The sequence below is a fragment of the Aricia agestis genome, chromosome 9, assembly GCF_905147365.1.
Source record: "Aricia agestis chromosome 9, ilAriAges1.1, whole genome shotgun sequence".
Classification (NCBI taxonomy): domain Eukaryota; kingdom Metazoa; phylum Arthropoda; class Insecta; order Lepidoptera; family Lycaenidae; genus Aricia; species Aricia agestis.
The window spans coordinates 2,254,576-2,271,701 of NC_056414.1; the positions used below are offsets into that span (position 1 = coordinate 2,254,576).

Sequence of the window (17,126 nt, forward strand, 5' to 3'; positions counted from 1 at the left end):
ATGAAACTTGTGCATGCGGTGTAATGGTCTGATGGAAAGCGATAACCGCTACTTACAGACTTTGGGTTGCGTTTTGAATTGCATTTAGACCCATTAATTCTTACAATTTTTCTTGAACCTATAATCTACACCTGGCTTCATTTGATGCCGATGATGATTAGCTGTTCTGTGTTTGTCTCTCACTCATTCCTGACGAGGCTTTCCTGCGTCGTCAGCACCATAGATGCTTGCAACGCTGCTTAGCCGAAGCTTGGCTTTCCTCAATCCTGCCAGCAAAGCGAAGCTGCTTGCTAAGCATGCGGGAAGGGGCGTCACAGCGATATATTCAAAAGTTCGCCTAACCCCGTTTGTTAGTGAGCTCGCATGTAATTTGCAACTTGTTGAGCTGCGAATGCTTATGACTTTAATGACTCGCCGGGGACTCGCGAAATAAGCGCCTGAATTACAACTTGATAGGTTCCACGCGGCGTCTGATAAAGTTTTTAATGAATTTTACATGATACATGAGCCGAGGGCGGGACGATTAATTTTCGTCGTTGTTGTCATTTTTCGTGGCGTTTTTCGCTTTAGCCTAAATACTTTAGGCGATCATGGTAAAAAGGCTATTGAAGGTCTAGTTAAGGCCAAAATCTGCTTATGTAGTGGAGCTTTTAAAAATTTTGAGCTAGATACCTCCATTTGTGGGTGGCAATAATACTGAGACATGGAAACAGTAAAACCATCCAGATAGAAGTTAAAAAAAAATCGAGCTAGACACGTGCCAATCTGAGGGTTACAATAATGGCATAATCTATTGGGCACGTAGTAAAATAATCATAACATTTGGGATGAATGTTTCTCTATGAGGGGTTCGGATACTGAAATAAGGGGTACAGTCACGCTCCCTCTAATAACGTTAAAGTATTATTGGGGCGGAGATGAATCAAATGTACGGTTGACATCAATAACTATTATATTTCATTTCGATCGAGAAACTGCCATCGTCCTCAATTTTACCGAAACCCGAGTTAATTTAAGTGGTGAGCTGTTCCCATATGAAAAACTGTTCGAAGCAACAATTTAAAAGCGGTCGTTACACAGAAAGCCGCACAAATCGTGTGGAAGAAAGCCAAGTGTCCGAGTGTTGCGGAATGAACTTTGTATTGAACCGCGGTTTGGCTGTTAAGTTTTCTGCTCCCATTAAGTCAAAAGCTTTACAAAGTCCTACATTAGTACACATTAAGAGCTTATTGATTTCAGAATTTTATTCCTGCTTTTTTAAACCCAATTCGCCGATGCCGAACAGGGAAAATGAAACAAGTGTAAGATCGCATTCCTTATTGGGATTTGTTCCTTTGAAACGTCCTGAGTTTTATAGCGCTTATTGCGAGGAAAGAAACCGATAAACTTTTGAAATTTGCATTCTGCCAGACGCAGATAAAGTCGTTCAAAATGCGTGTGCAAATCTGACAGTGACAGTAACAGTTTAATGGCCTTATAGAGGACCATATAACACGCCTGTCCTCAGCTCGGGGCATAAAATGTCATGCAAATGAGTCTGGCAGATCGACTATTCTCGCTGCAGATAACTATTGAAATGCGGAATGTGCACAAAATTCAGTATTTCCCGAAACTAATGTCGGTGACATGGAGGACTAATACTCGCTGTATAATTTATAGCCTCTGGTGTTAGACTCAGTACGGCAGTATATCTTCGGTTTAGCAACGTGGAAAACACTTAGAAAGGACGGCGAATATTTTGAAGATAGTATAAGACGAAAAATGAAATGGGTAAATGTGATTTTAAATTTTCGTGCGACAATTCAGTCATAGAAGGAAATCGATAAAATAGGCAACATAATAAAAAACTTACAATATGACGTGTTCTGCTACTCGTGCATACTCTAAGGATTGTATACAGGCTGGATATGAATATTCCATATCGTAAAATGGACGGGAAGCATCCACTTATTGGAAAAGTATACAAAGGCGCAGTAATATAATATCGCGAATGGCCGGTCCGGATATTAGTGGTTGCGGGGCAGGCGTTTGCGGCCGTGTAACACTATATTATATCGATGCATTCTGGTTTGCAGTACGCCATATTGGAAATGTTGGAAAAGAGCAATCCTTTTATTAAGGTAATATCGTAAATGCATGCGCGACATAATGGCTATGTTGATGTGTCGTATAACCCCATAGCAGACGACATTTCATCGCAATATTATAATGTAATCCCACCAAAAACATTTTCATGTGAAAATGTTGCCAAGATGAGAACATAATATTATAGTTCGTCGTGTCAAAAAGTTGTGAGATCTCATGTAGAGCCAAGTTTCTAACCTTACATACTCAACCCTAAATCTAAAAACCTTAATTTTACCCTAAAGCGTGGCAAAATATTTGATAATAGCTTAGATAGCTTTAGGGTAAAATTAAGGTTTTTAGATTTAGGGTTGAGTATGTAAGGTTAGAAACTTGGCTCTACATGAGATCTCACTACTTTTTGACACGACGAACTATAATATTATGATCTCATCTTGGCAACATTTTTACATGAAAATGTTTTTGGTGGGATTTCATTTCTTTTTGTAAGCTGGTTTACGTTGTTTTTTCTTTTAGTTCATTTTTTAGGGTTCCGTTTAGGGTAGAAACGGGACCCTATTACTGAGACTTCGATGTCTGTCCGTCTGTCTGTCTCCAGGCTGTAACTCAAGAACGGCAATAGCTAGAGAGTTGAAATTTTCACAGATTATGTATATCTGTTGCCGCCGTAACAACAAATACTAAAAACAAAATGAAATTTATATTTAAGGGGGGCTCCCATACAACAAACGTGATTTTTTTGGCCTTTTTTGCTCTATATCAATAATGGCAACAGGTAGGTACTTTAATTTTTCTCAAAGTCCTTAGTTATATGTCTACTTTAATATTTAATAATAATATTAAAATAAAATAAAAAAATTAAGGGGGGCTCCCATACAAAAAACACAAATTTTTGCCTAATTTTGCTCTATAATGGTACGGATATAGGTTAAGTTGGGTTTGTTAATTTTTATGTTGTTTCAGTACTAATATTATGTTACATATAAAATTTCAGCTTTCTAAGACTTCAGGAAGTACCCTAACAGTTTTGATGATCGGTGAGTCAGTGACCAAATTGTGGATTTTGGGACACCTATAAAATATAAAGTATAATAGCTACGATATTCAAAATTTGCGCATTTAATAACTATACCCATGTCATTATATCTTAAAAATTTCAACTATCTGGCATTATTCAAACCAAAGTTACGAGGGTTCAAAAATACGACAAAACGTTTCGAGAAAAGGTAGGTAGTGCCCTTGCGCGCTTCGCTTGGCTCATCTTGGCGGGGGCACTCCCGTGCCCCCAGATAGTTTAAAAAACAACTAAAAAGACAAACTTTTCTGTTTCAAAAATATAAAGAAATTATTGGATTGTCGTTGGCTCTTAATACTTATGCAAAGTTTCGTATTTAGGTCGGGTTGAACCAGAGGCGTGGTTAAAGTTAATGTTAAAGTTATGGTTATAGTTAAGGCTAAATTTAGCTTTAACTTTAACCTTAACTTTGACCGGAGAAATTGACAGATGACAGCTGGTCCAACAAGGTTATAAATGAACGTGGGCGGGGGCGCTGCTGGTAAAGGAGAACTGTCAAAAATGGCGTTTTTGTATGATGACAGCGTTAGTTTCTTTTTTCGCCACGTGCATTTAAAACCTTGTCGAGCTCTATGGTTATAGTTAAATATGGCGTTTTGATGGCGTCCATTTTTAACTTTAACCAAAGATTTGACATTTTGCATTAAAGTTAAAGTTATAGTTATTTTTAACTTTAACCAAAGACTTGACATTTTCATTATAGTGAAAGTTAAAGTTACAGTTATAGTTAAAGTTAGTTGGTGCAACCCAACCTAATTAGGCTACTGGTGATAAGTAAAAATTGTGCTCAAAGATTCCGTTACATACTGTATGCAGCCCAAGCTAAAAAAACGTGTTAAAAAGCTGATCTACTTAAGTCAATATTTAGCCAAAACTTAAATTGCGTAACGAGTCTCTTAGCTGGATACATGACGAACACGTCAGGGAGATTAATGATGTCTATAAATAATAATACAACACACTATTCTTAGTTGTTGTTCTCAACAACTAAGAAAATATAGCCTTTTCACTTAATTTAAATATAACCTAAAAGAGAATCAACGATCCAAGAGGGAGCAAGAGCCGACAAAATCATCCCGTTCTATTTTTTTTTCTAAGGAGTGAACACAACATGCACATGATAACAAATAAAAGAATTGTGTCAACTATGTCAACTAACTACTAATTCTAAAACACATCTTTTGTAGAGTTAGTTACAAAAAAAAAAACAGTTACTACGCTAGCCGAAGATCTCCTTAAGAGTATTTTTAGAAGAGACAAGAGAACCAGAGAATATGTCATAAGTCATATTGATAGCATTACATGATGAACACATGCGGTACAAAGGGCCATGCTGTCCTAAATTAATGTCCTGTATGATGAGAGGGAGAAAGTTTTACGATGTTCAAACTTCTATCTTCATTGTGGTGGAAAGAGAAGAACAGCGACTGCGAACTAGAGTTCACGGCTAGTGCTCAAATATAAATCCCGCGGCTTAGCACACTCAGTGTTATATATTAGCTCAGCCGCTCCAGCTCCGCAGTTTCATTGCGTGATAAACGTCCGAGTGGCTCCGAAGAATTACCACTTCGAAACAACCCTGGAAAGTTGTGTATTAAACTAATGGCTTAGTGATCTCATTTATTTAGACGCTATCGTCAGTAGCAGCATATTCTGGATATTTCGATGAAAGATATTGTGTGCGTTGAGTGTTGACTTATTATAAATTTAGTTAAGCCGTTTACTAACCTTAACCTGGTGGTTAAGAAATATAAAATATAACCTACAGGCTACGGCCACATATTATGATTAAAAATAAAAAGCGTTGAAGCAAATACTTGAAATGTCAAACGCATACAAAATACGGACGGAACGCGACGGTATCATTGATAATTAAAATATATTGCGGGCGTAATCACGCGGAATTTACGCCGCGTAACTTCAGCCTAGTGTGTTTAGACACTGAGAATGGACATTGGACAGGTCCATTCTCAGTGTCTAAACACACGGTACACGGTAGCCGGTAGGTCTACTGAACTTTCCTAATATTACCTAAGACGTTAAGAAGTTTTAACTGAAACAAATACTTCAGTATCCTCAAGTTGAACCGCGGCGCTTTCCAACATCAATTTAAATGCTCATTTAAATGGGTATAAATAAAGGTTTTGCGATCATCTAATTTGCATCTCGGCGTAGGGCTGCCATCTTGACTTGAGTTAATCAGATTTTTTCTTTTTGAAAAAGCAAAAATTGGCAAGACGTGATCGTAAATACTATTTAAGGGTCAATTCAGACCGCAACACGCGCGTATATTCATTTTAAAAATTGTATGGATTTGATAGATTTGCAAGACGTCTCACGCAATTGAATTCAGTCAATTCAGAATTTAGAAATGCATCTACGCATCGCGTTGCGGTCTGAATTGACCCTAAAAGGTGTCCGGGGAAATAACCACATTTCGACCAAATGTCCGGGAATTTTGTCGTGCCTGGCGACGGCCATTTAGGTGATGGCAACCCTATCTCGACGTAACAACCGCTCTCCAGCTTGTTCTCAGCGCGTCGAGAGCTCTCCTCTCACTTTCGCAACAATTTTCATAAGCAATTAATTATATTTTTACAATATTTACTTTTTCCAAGAAAAAAAGCAATAATCTTTCATTAGACGCTTTCACGGTATGTTATTTCGGACCATGTAATTGAATATTATATCAGGTATTAAATTCTTTGGGCTCCTTCTAGGATACGAGACGTATGACATGACTCATGACTGGTGGAAAAATAAACGCATTAAATGTAGTCCAAAAAAAATCAAGATTTTTAAATAAAAAATGGTTATTGTGCCTCACTCGACATAGATTGGCTAATAATGTTAGTAACCGGCATCACATATTCTTAGATACACAACTAAAGATAAATAGTTTACAGCTTCCAAGCGCAATTTTCCTCGTTTTTTTTTTGACAGTTGAAATATTCACAAAGTTTCGGAATATTTCGGAATACTTCCGAAGTATTCGACGGGAATAATTCGGAATCTTTCCCGCCAGCATCTATAGTAATAACCCTCCCGGCAGTCGGGTAATAAAAAGCTTCACATTTAAAATCTTAAAGTGCATCCCCAAGACAAATGTAACAATATCAAAGAGTATACATAAAATGCAATATTCTCGAACAATCCAGATGCCTCGTGCCCATTACGGACACCCAGTCTATCAAGAAAGTGGAATCTTTGATAAATGAATTTCACGCTTTTCCTTCCAACATTTCCTGGGAGTGGTGCACAGTGCACTTGAATAAAAATTTTCCCGAGCAAATTGGAAGCGAATAGATCATTTGCCGCGACAGAATTTGTAATGGATCATAAAAGTTCCACGTTGAAATAATGAAGTATCGGAGAATTCTACAACGGAGTGTGCCGAAGACGTACTGGGATGTAGAAAAAAATCTATGTATATTCAATCATTTTTGTTTGCAAAGTGGCTTATTCTTTGGTCTTTTACAGCTTTTTTCTTTCTCTTTCAACATATTAATATAGTGCTAGAAATACGAGTATGTCACTGTAACTAACACGCAGTGGGTTATTCATGGTAATACTTAAAAGATTTAACTTTTATAAGTTTTACAACGCTGCGGCAACACTAAACTTGTAGTAAAATTAAATAATTATTATGTTTCTAATTAATTCAATTCATAGAGTGCCTTTCTAGAAAATTACTATAAAAATAATGATTTAGAATCAAAACGTTCAATTCGTAATCCACCACGTAATCAAAAGCTAATGAAACCGATATTACAATGAACGTATCGATATCAAACAATAACTGATGGCAAAGGAAATACAATCCCAAATCCAGCACTTATTGGCCGGGTCGGGTTACATGACGTGGTACTTCTGATCCATCGATCATACCCGACACTTGTAGTCGAGAATGTTCAATTGGTAATACAGAATGTTCTATACACCCGGTTGCTATAAATATAATACTTGCCTTGACTTTAAAGTCATATACTAAAAGATTATTTAAAAAATATAACTAACCGATTTAGGCCTTAGTAGTTCTCAATAAATTCCTTGAAAAAAAAAATTAAACAGAAGGCGCAGTATTTGATTTTGGATCTCTTTGGCGGTATGAGGAGCAAGTTGGGCGGGTGCATACAGACGTAAAAAGTAGTGTGGGTAGATCACAATCACAGAGTGACATGCTATTGGTTACTATAGACGACAGAACTAAAGACAGATATAATAATATCATAGACTATAGAGTATTGAGTAAAAAAGGTTTTACCTACGTTGAAATAACCAATTACTAAAACTTTACAACCGTGTTTGAACATAAATCTGAAGCGTGTAATTTAATAACGAGACTGAGAGGTAATCGACAAAACATAAGCCCTGTATACATTGTTTTTAAGAATTTCATAAATATTTTAGGGTCGAAATATACGACGAAAACATATTTTATGGGCCACTTAAAAATTTTACTGTCTACGCTCAAACAGTTTATATGACTTGTATTTTTATGTCTATTAGATATTGTGAGGGCTTGTTAAATTTTTCAAAAGCAATCTTTTCGAGTAAAATAATAGATGCTCAATGCTCATGTTACAAGTAGAATTTAAATATTTTTCTTACTATGATAACTAATTAATATATAGGATATCCCAAATTACCCCTTACTAATATTATAAATGCGGAAGTTTGTCTTTCTGTCGGTTACCTATTCACGCTTAAACCGCAGAACCGATTTTAAGGTATGCAGATACTTGTGAATCCTGGGAAAGAATAAAGTATAGTTTTCTCCTTAAAAAATGTACAGTTCCCGCACGATAAACGATTTTTGGCGCAACATGCGGGCGTCATCTAAGATTGCAATAAGCAAAGCCATAGTCTACGTATTTTTCTAATTATTATCTAATGACTATTCGGTAATTGCGCAAATATAGACGTAACAAAACAACACATTTAGAAGCCATCCCCTAAATGAAACTTTACAGACGAGAAAACGATCATGCGAGTGAACAGGGGTATGAATAAAATAACGTTCGTGTCGATTGGCCAGACTATTTATGATTGGGGCCCGCGCGTTACAACGACTGAGACGCATCTGAGACTTGGGAAATTATGTGCAATACAAACGATAGCGTTATGCCGGCTCTTGATATAGGCGAACGCGTTGGCCAACGCGTCTGCAGACGCGTTGGCCCAATGTGTAGAACGGGCGTTCGCGCGTTGGCCGTAGGTATTTAGACGTTGGCCGACGCATCTGCGAGCTTGCCGCGCGGGTCGGAAATGTCGGCAAAAGATCAAAGGACATTTGTCGCAAGCTTCGCGCTCCATCCACACATAGGCCGCGCGATCAGTTTGCCCGGAGTTATAATTATGATAATTATTATAATATGTAATAATTTTTGTATGTAATAATTTAATAAATAATAAGTAGGTAATAAAATAATTACTTATATTATTTTAATATTATAAAATATTATGTAAAAGTGAGTTTATTTCTTTGTTTGTTACGTTTTCTCGCCTTTTATTTATTTATTTCCAGAATACTCTTTAAAAACTTTTTCTTGTCCACATTTACAAAGTAATTATAAGCTGTGAATAAATAAACAGCTGCAGCTGTTAGCGACTAAACATCCATTTTGAATCCGTCCGCACATTGGCGCGATCCAAAGCATACTGAACGACCTTCCTATGTGTGGATTACTCACAAACGCCGTTGCAAGCGCACTGCCAACGCGTCTGCAGACGCGTTGGCCAACGCGTTCGCCTATATCAAGAGCCGGCATTAGATACAAAGTTCATCATCATCATCAACGGTAGCCGGAGTCTAAACGGCAGAGGAAGATGTTTGTCCTCATATCCGACCAATGTCCTTTAGCCGCCTTTTACGACACCCTTAGGTTAGAGGGAAAAAAAAAGGTTAGAGATGGGGTGGTCCTTTTCTTAGCCCGAGACCACACGGGGATACAAAGTTAACATTGTTAAATTATACTCGCTAAGTTGTTGTATCAATAGCAAAAGAGACCATTTACAAACTATAACTCCTCCCACACCATTTTCGGTGGCGGTGGCCGGTTTCATTTACGCAGAAGTAATTTTTTATAGTGCCCAAGTGTGTGCGCAGTACACAATAGCACTATTTATTTCTTTACACTCATAACATTAGGGCTTAGACGGACGACCGACACGACTGGCAAGCGATCAGGCGCAGGACTGACTTTTACATGCCCGTCTAAATGGATCATCTTATACCTATCAGACAATCAGATGATCAGCTTGCATTGTCCTAACCAAACTTGGAAATAATATGTTTTCAACGCGGGAATCGAGAATCGAACCTACGACCTCCGAGTCAAGAGCCTCGCCCTAAGCTACTGAACCAAGGAAGCTTAATAATGCAATCAGAGTCTAAAATTAGTACATAGATTCAGGGAGACATCAGCTAATTCGTATCGCATTTCCTACGGGCTACGACTACTAACGATTCTCGGATTTTGCATGCACGAAATTGCGGTAAACATTTTCAATATTTAGATCAGCGTCCTGTCCAGTAAAATTTTGACCCACTCGACCGAATATAGCTCGTAAAACTTTCGCTGAACTAAAATACACCGCAAGCGATGCTTCAGTTGATCGTAAACGTGTTTACTTCTAGCACATAATCTAATCAGTAAGATATCCGAGCTAACTTCGAGTAATAGAGAAAATTTAATTTCGCACAGTAGCAACTTTCTACTTCCCTCCTCAGAAAACGATACAAACAGTAATTAAGATGTATGTTGCATGTTAAGAGTTAGGAGACGCGAATGTAAATAGGAACTAAACTGAATGCAAAACACAGTTTAGTTGAAGCGCTAAAATAAATTAAATCGTCGTATCTTGGGATTTATATTTATTTTATTTTAATGTATTTGGTAACATACAGTGTTTATTTAATTTATCGAAGGTTATATAAAATCTTTACACCATTTACACGTTTCCACATTTAGACACTACTCAATTACGAAAGCTTACAAAAATTTACTTAGACAAAATTAATAGCTTATAATAAGGTACAGACATTTATAATTTATACTAAATTCATGTAAAAATTACATAAAATTCTTAAGATTAGTACATAAAGGCTTCTTGGATAGATGGCCCATATTCAAAAACACCACTCACGTCCACTCAAGACATCTTCAAAATGTACCGAGTCTCAGCAGATTTTAATGAAGGAAGTCGACCCTTTTGCGAGAGGACGAAGACGAATAAATTCAATAGATCAAGCACCGAACTCCAAGCAAAAAGCGTGACTTTATGGCAAGTAAAGTGAGATCGTAAATTTTATCTTTTCTCGCTAGAGTATGAAAATGTTACATAAATATTGAATAAGGCAGTTTGCAGATTATTGTTTCAACTAGTTTGAAAAGAAGCATAATTTGTGACGTACCTTACGTGGGAGAGCCGTGCTTCGGAACGAATGGGCCGGCTTCACCGGAAAAATACTACGTTCTCACAGAAAATTGGCGTGAAAACAGCGCTCGCGCTGTGTTTCGCCGAGTGAGTGAGTTTACCGGAGGCCCAATCCCCTGCCCTATTCCCTTCCCTTCCCATCCCTACCTTTCCCTATTACCCTATTCCCTCTTAAATGGCCGGGAACGCACCTGCAGCTCTTCTGATGCTGCGAGTGTCCATGCGCGACGAAAGTTGCTTTCCATCAGGTGACCCGTTTGCTCGTATGCCCCCTTATTTCATAAAAAAAACTTAAACGTAACAAGCCGTTATGTTAATAAAGATCGCTGCTATGCTTTAGATATAATATCTGAAACTGCGACCAGCAATAGCTGAAAACAAAGCAACAATTCGTCGAATCTTAAAGCATCGCTAATAATAATTACCTAACAAGTCTTAGGATATACAATGACCCGTTTTAAGTAATTCCAGAAACGTGGTGCCTCTGTGCCCCACAAAAAGCGATCAATGATTGTTCGAGGAAGATAATCTTCACGTCTCACTGACTCTGAGTTATTATTGACGTTACAAAAATTTCCAATTGGCATTCCTGAAAGCCTTTTAGTGAATGAGCTCAGAGAAAGGTTTTTTTATTTAATGACGGCGTACATATACTTATCTCTTCGTAGGGCGGCTGTAAGAGATTTCTTTTTTAAACTCATTTCGGGCAGTTCCTTCGTGTCGTGTTCCTATTTTTTTTTATGAAATAAAGGGGCAATCGAGCAAACGGGTCACCTGATGGAAAGCAACTTCCGTCGCCCATGGACACTCGCAGCATCAAAAGAGCTGCAGGTGCGTTGCCAGCCTTTTAAGAGGGAATAGGGTAATAGGGGAGGGTAGGGATGGGAAGGGAAGGGAATAGGGGAGGGTAGGGAAGGGAATAGGGTAGGGGATTGGGCCTCCGGTAAACTCACTCACTCGGCGAAATACAGCGCAAGCGCTGTTTCACGCCGGTTTTCGGTGAGAACGTGGTATTTCTCCGGTCGAGCCGGCCCATTCGTGCCGAAGCATCACTCTCCCACGTATGTATTATTTTTTTGTATTATTTTGTGTACAATAAAGTGTTAAATAAATAAAAAATACATCGGATTCATTGCAATTAAATTTTATGTTTTGTTTCAAACGAGGAGCTAAGGAGAAGTCGAATAAAACTAAGAATTTTGCACACTTTAAATTGCACTTACCTTTGATCTGTGTTCAGCTAATAATATTCAATTTGAACAATGATTAATGAATTCAACTACGACCTGCCGAATTTCGAAGCCTTTATAAACATCAAATTATAGGTTTAATATCCAACTTCATGGCGCCAACCAATAAAGCAGTTTTAACTGGCACAATACGCATTCAGCTTTTGTTTGGGCGGGCATTGTTGGCGCGGCTGGCGCTGCTGGAGGAGGTACATTGGCGTAATCGGCTTTAAATACATTGCATTTGCGCGATAAGGGACTCGGCAGAATGGACGCGTATTAGGTGGCATTTTTAAACAGCTCTCCAGCTTATGGATGCAATAGATGAAACAAAACGTTTATGTTTGATGTACTATCATCATGAACGTGTCTTAATTTTTCGAAAGCACTAAGGGCTCTTTTATTACTAAGATAAAAGATTGATGCCTGTTTTCACCAACGGTCTCCTAACGCTAACTGTTCCCTAGCGATCTTTGCGGGTCAAATATCTCTTAAAACAAACACATTAAAAAAAAAGTAATGTTTTGCAAAAGTTCTTACGCCCTAAGGACGAACGTGACACACAAAAATTCGTGAAATCTTGAAGGATATGTACCCTTAACGGCCGCTAGGGGACCACTTAGCGTTAGGAGGCGGTTGGTGAAAACAGGCATGAGTATACTAGAGATAATGATTTGCTATTGGTAAACTAGAGAAGTCTCAGAACACAAAGATTAATTTAATTTGCCGAAATTATCGCATTTTCAATACACGTAAATATAATGATCTGTCAGATAGAAAATTTAACTTACATCAATATTTCCAAGGAATGCTGTTACTCGTCTCTACCAGCTCGGTGTATCTGTAACAATTAACATAGAGTTATCAATGTCACGCAAAGCTAGTATCTAATTTGAAGCCGCTCATTATCTCCCGACAAAATTAATAAGCCTACATAATTAAAACGATGAACGCTAAATTCAGTGATCTAATAATTACTTTACATTTTGAAGTAAATTTAAGGCAACTTGAGAACCCCAGTAGCAATCACTCATTTAAAATCGAAGTCATGAATCTACTGAACAGTAGGTACTTGCTTTCGTTGTTACATATAAAATGGAAGAAGTAAGGTTTAATTTACTGGTTTGTTGTCTACACCTGTAAAGTAAACCTTATTAGATACGACTGGTAAACTGACTGAGCAGTAGCGTAGTTTTTAAACACTAGCTATTTGACCGAGCTTTGCTCGGAATTCGATAAAACATGAATAAAGTGACATTTTCTAAAAATGAGTCCTAGCTAGATCGATTTATCGCCCCCGGTAACCCCTATATACAAAATTTTATGAAAATCGTTGGAGCCGATATATATATATATATGGGTGATTCTACAAAAATTGGGTAACTCGCTGTCACCAGTCAATATATATTAAATCACATTATATTTTAAAGATTTTATACTTAATTTTAAAAGTATGTAATTTCCTTTAATTGGTCAGTCAATTGCAGATACGTAATTTAATTAGAAATTGTATAAAATTAAAAGAATATGCCCAAAACGTCAGTTCTTTGGCCTGTCACAAACCCAAAAACGTTTAATCAAGAGACTGTACATCAGATTCTACGATTAATATCAGAAAACTCGATATATAATTACAATCTTTAATGTGCGTAATAATGAATGTCAGGACTTTCATAATGTAAAAATATTTACAATGTATTTAAAAAAGAGAGGAAATTTTGTCATAGGTTTCATTCGTCAGTCCTTTGTGTAACTTTCAAATGCGAAAATTTTCACCAAAAAACACGTATACATGGTCAAATACCTATTAATAATTATGTTTAGTTGGTAATATTGTCAACTAAGAACTGCAACATTTCTTTGCCACTATTATAGTATGAGTGCTAGCTCGTCGGATATGATATAATCTTGCGCAGGGCCAGTCAAAAACTCAGTACTGTGGGTAAGTCGTTAATTCCTTACAAACTTTAATTTTATTTTGATTTCTATACTGTTTACTGTGATTAGTAAAAATGTAATAAATTGATATTAAAAAACACGAAAAGAAACATTAACTTTAATTATAACCTTAAATTTATGTCGAAATCATCAGTCCTTTGGCGTCAGTCCTTTGCCTGAAATCGTGCCAACGGACTGACATGTTTCCAGAGTACTGATGTTTATTTCTTTAAGATCACTTTTATCACAACAATTAAGGTGTGTTAACCATTTGTTTAGTTATTTTAGCGTAAAATATAATGTCACCTACCACAAAAGACAAATTTGACCAAAGGATAATATTAAATAACCGAAGGATAATAAAAAATAATATTAAATAAGAAAAGAGAAGCTGAAAAGACTTTCTTGCCGAGAATCAAACTACCTCTTCAAATAAGCTGAATTAGCAAAGAAAAACATAGATTACAAAATGTACTTAAGAAAAGGAGAAAGGGCAAAGAAAAAAATGTTAAAGAAACCTCTAAAGCAGACGGTTAATTTAAAAAAATTGGTCAAGTGCGAGTCAGTCTCCAGCACGAAGCCCTCGTGCCATAAAATGGCTTTTTTCGAATGAGAGCTCCCTTTAAGTGTTTATTTTATTTTAATTTTATTATCTACTATTAAAGAAGAAAGAAAAATACTATTTTGTGAACATTACAATTGCCAACCAGCGTAGCTAGCACGGGGTTTCCCAGTCGATTCTTCGGAAGAAAGTAATGGCAGTTTCTTTCCCATGTCTACATATCTTATTCCCGAGCATGGCACCACCCATCGACTTGAGTTTCAGTGGACAAAGACAAGAAACTCTTTCCATAGCAACCATTAAAGCAACGGCAATTATTTTTTTTTGACATTTAGTTTCTTGGTTCTTTTTTTTTTAATTATGGCACCTCGGCTATAAAACCATGGCCAGTGTCGAGTAAATGGCGGCAAATTCAAAAAATCGACGTGCAGCAACCCTGTCTATAGCCGGAATTATAGTTTTGATCTACGAAATACGAAAAATAAAAACTAAGTACCTTTATTATTCGTAGTTTGTAGATCAAAACTATAATTCCGGCTATAGACAGGGTTGCTATACATCGCTTTTTTTTAATTTGCGGTCCGAAGGGGGGGGGGGGGGTGTCACAGGGGACATGACCGCCCCCAAAATCTAAGGTAAAATTGAAAAATCTCAAAATCTTGCTAAATAATAAAAGGAAATTTCTAGCTATCCCCTAGCCACCACTTCGTCTGACCTTAGGCAGCTGCTGTGAACCCAGAAACGTCCGAGGGCGCAGATAAAAAACCCCCAAAATTTCAGGCTGCGACCGCGCCTGAGTGCCATAATAAAAATAAAAAAGAATCAAGAAACTAAATGTCAAAAGCGGTTCGTCATGCTTGACTTATAGATTTTCAAAAACGGAAGATATCGAGATACGAAAGAAACTTTTTCTCCAGTGTTTTTCCGGTAAAACTGTCAAAATTTAGTTTCTTTCGTTTGTCTACGTGCTTGTGCTAGCTATGCTGGTGCCATTATTGACATTGAGTTAAAAAGACAAAAAAGTATATTATTTGTATAGGAGACCCCTTAAATATTTATTTTGTTATAATTTTATTATTAATTATTAAAGTAATAACAAAATTGAGTATTTCTAGTGTATTTAAAATTACCTGGTTGCATTATTGACATCGAGCAAAAAAGGACACAAAAATCACGTTTCTTGCATGGGAGCACTCTTAAATATTTATTTTGTTTTTATTTTTGTGTTTTCGTTATAGCTGCAACACAATTATACGTCATTTGTGAAAATAAAAACTATCTAGCCATCGCTGTTCTTGAGATACAGCCTGGTGACAGACAAATAGATAGACAGATAGACTTACTGACGGACAGATGGAAACGAAAACTTTAATTCTGTTGTTTGTTGATATTAACTATTAATGTAAACTGTTAAGTAAAAGTAGTTAAAAGTAAAAAAAAAAATGTTTGTTACAATTGTCAAAATTCTTATAAAGGTGTGATAGTGTTTTCCCCGCATTATTACAAAATATTTTTCGATATTTAACTTTTTTTTTATGATATAAGTGGGCAAACGAGCAAACGTGTCACCTGATGGAAAGCAACTTCCGTTGCCCATGGACACTCGCAGCATCAGAAGAGCTGCAGGTGCGTTGCCGGCCTTTTAATAGGGAATAGGGTAATAGGGGAGGGTAGGGAAGGGAAGGGAAGGGAAAAGGGGAGGGTATGGAAGGGAATAGGGTAGGGGATTGGGCCTCCGGTAAACTCACTCACTCGGCGAAACACAGCGCAAGCGCTGTTTCACGCCGGTTTTCTGTGAGGACGTGGTATTTCTCCGGTCGAGCCGGCCCATTCGTGCCGAAGCATGGCCCTCCCACGTACAACTTACTAAGAACTTGATACATTAAAATAATTAAAGTGATATAATTATAGTTAATAAGCGTTTAATAAGTGCCACAAATGTCATATATCTATACATATAATAAAATCGTAGGAAACTCAATTCTGTACATTGAATATTTTTGAAAAATAATACTTGGAACGTGATCTACAATCGATATGGAAGCCAGAAATATAGTTTTTAGAATTTTTGTCTGTTTGTCTGTATGTATGTCCGTACTGGATGGATTTACTTCAAATTTTGCACGAATATTACTTAGAGGTCGGGTCAACACATAGGCTATATTTTATTACGATATCGCCTAGGGTGGGGGGAGGGGCTCAAGTTTCAATATTTTTTGCTCATATCACTCAAACTGTGCGTTGTAGAGAAAAAAGTTCCGTACGGCATGAAAGATCATAAAATTTTCTACAAATTTCCCATTTACACTTGTCTCTATCTCCACTCCTTGCCTTGCTATGAGCTTTTATCTATCTTTTCTATACAGATTTCGAGTGTTGTTTGATTTATATGCAGCGAGCTTTGGCTACCTCCCCCCCCCCCCCCCTCCCAAAATATTTTCTTTCAACAAAACGATGTCGCGGAGACATATTTCTCCTTTTTTAAGAACAAAGTTAAAAAGTACACTAAATTTGGGACGAGATCTACTATGCTGACGCGGACGAAGTCGCGGGCACCAGCTAGGTACTTTCTAATATGTTTGAATTTTATATCAGTACTGTGTCACCCTCGTCAGTCCTCTGGCAGTGAAATTCAGAAAAATCGAAATATTTTAAAAACTACTCTAAAAATGACTGTCCCGATTTGCAACAATATACCTATTCATTATATTACCCATCTTTTAAACCCAAAGATGTCTAAATTTACCATAAAAACTACAGTAAACAAAATATCCCTAAAAGTTACCCAAATATTATA

General features: G+C 37.0%; 1 protein-coding gene across 12 annotated transcripts in view; it reads right to left on the minus strand.

Moving 5' to 3' along the window:
* The window catches only part of LOC121730627, a 171,416-nt gene that overhangs the window by 129,383 nt on the left and 24,907 nt on the right, over positions 1-17,126 (minus strand). For all 12 annotated transcript variants that reach the window (XM_042119764.1, XM_042119763.1, XM_042119760.1 and 9 more), the window contains exon 2: positions 12,621-12,670. The gene's annotated coding sequence lies outside the window, so the exon portion shown is untranslated. The remainder of the gene's footprint in view (positions 1-12,620; positions 12,671-17,126) is intronic.